Here is a 2,309-nt window from a genome sequence, read left to right as displayed (position 1 = left end):
TACAGAGTAAAGCTCCCTCTACACTGTCCCATCAAACACTCCCAGGACAGGTACAGGGTTAGATACAGAGTAAAGCTCCCTCTACACTGTCCCATCAAACACTCCCAGGGCAGGTACAGGGTTAGATACAGAGTAAAGCTCCCTCTACACTGTCCTATCAAACACTCCCAGTGCAGGTACAGGGTTAGATACAGAGCAAAGCTCCCCCTACACTGTCCCATCAAACACTCACAAGGCAGGTACAGGGTTAGATACAGAGCAAAGCTCCCTCTACACTGTCCCATCAAACACTCCCAGGGCAGGTACAGGGTTAGATACAGAGTAAAGCTCCCTCTACACTGTCCCATCAGACACTCCCAGGGCAGGTACAGCACGGGTTAGATACAGAGTAAAGCTCCCTCAACACTGTCCCATCAAACACTCCCGGGGCAGGTACAGGGTTAGATACAGAGTAAAGCTCCCTCTACACTGTCCCATCAAACACTCCCAGGGCAGGTACAGGGTTAGATACAGAGTAAAGCTCCCTCTGCACTGTCCCATCAAACACTCCCAGGGCAGGTACAGGGTTAGATACAGAGTAAAGCTCCCTCTACACTGTCCCATCAAACACTCCCAGGGCAGGTACAGGATTAGATACAGAGTAAAGCTCCCTCTACACTGTCCCATCAAACACTCCCAGGGCAGATACAGCACGGGTTTGATACAGAGTAAAGCTCCCTCTACACTGTCCCATCAGACACTCCCAGGGCAGGTACAGCACGGGTTAGATACAGAGTAAAGCTCCCTCTACACTGTCCCATCAAACACTCCCAGGGCAGGTACAGGGTTAGATACAGAGTAAAGCTCCCTCTACACTGTCCTATCAAACACTCTCAGGGTAGGTACAGGGTTAGATACAGAGTAAAGCTCCCTCTACACTGTCCCATCAAACACTCCCAGGGCAGGTACAGGGTTAGATACAGAGTAAAGCTCCCTCTACACTGTCCCATCAAACACTCCCAGGACAGGTACAGGGTTAGATACAGAGTAAAGCTCCCTCTACACTGTCCCATCAAACACTCCCAGGGCAGGTACAGGGTTAGATACAGAGTAAAGCTCCCTCTACACTGTCCTATCAAACACTCCCAGTGCAGGTACAGGGTTAGATACAGAGCAAAGCTCCCCCTACACTGTCCCATCAAACACTCACAAGGCAGGTACAGGGTTAGATACAGAGCAAAGCTCCCTCTCCACTGTCCCATCAAACACTCCCAGGGCAGGTACAGGGTTAGATACAGAGTAAAGCTCCCTCTACACTGTCCCATCAGACACTCCCAGGGCAGGTACAGCACGGGTTAGATACAGAGTAAAGCTCCCTCAACACTGTCCCATCAAACACTCCCGGGGCAGGTACAGGGTTAGATACAGAGTAAAGCTCCCTCTACACTGTCCCATCAAATACTCCCAGGGCAGGTACAGGGTTAGATACAGAGTAAAGCTCCCTCTACACTGTCCCATCAAACACTCCCAGGGACAGGTACAGAGTTAGATACAGAGTAAAGCTCCCTCTACACTGTCCCATCAAACACTCCCAGGGTCAGGTACAGGGTTAGATACAGAGTAAAGCTCCCTCTGCACTGTCCCATCAAACACTCCCAGGGCAGGTACAGGGTTAGATACAGAGTAAAGCTCCCTCTACACTGTCCCATCAAACACTCCCAGGGCAGGTACAGGGTTAGATACAGAGTAAAGCTCCCTCTACACTGTCCCATCAAACACTCTCAGGGCAGGTACAGCATGAAAACAGTAAAGGATAAGAAAAGAGAGTGGAAAGATAAAAGCGAGGGAAAAGAAATGAGAGAGATAAAAGAAAAGAGAGGGTAAATAAAAGATAGAGGGTAAAGTCATGAGAGGGAAAGGACAATCGAGAGGGAAAAGAAAAGAGTGAGAAAACTAAAGAAAGAGAGAACAGATAAGAGAGAAAGAAAGGAAAAAAGAGAGGGAAAAGCAAAGAGAGGGAGAAAAGATAAGATGGAGAACAAAGAGGGAGAAAAGATAAGATGGAGAAAAAAGAGGGAGAAAAGACAAGATGGAGAAAAGAGAGGGAGAAAAGATGAGAAGAGAAAAGAAAAGAGATAGGGTAAAGAAATGGGAGATGAAAAGAAACATGAGGGAGAAAAGATGAGAGAGAGAAAAGATGAGAGAGGGAAAACAACAGAGACAGGTGAAAGATAAGAGAGGGAGAAAAGTTAAGAGAGAGAGAAAAGAAAAGAGAGGGGAAAGAAAAGGAAAGAGGTAAAAGAAAAGAATAGAGTGAGGGCACGGAATAG

This window comes from Heptranchias perlo, unplaced genomic scaffold (genome assembly GCF_035084215.1).
Source record: "Heptranchias perlo isolate sHepPer1 unplaced genomic scaffold, sHepPer1.hap1 HAP1_SCAFFOLD_118, whole genome shotgun sequence".
Lineage (NCBI taxonomy): Eukaryota > Metazoa > Chordata > Chondrichthyes > Hexanchiformes > Hexanchidae > Heptranchias > Heptranchias perlo.
The sequence above is the reverse complement of the archived record's forward strand: the minus strand, read 5'-3'. Positions refer to the sequence as shown.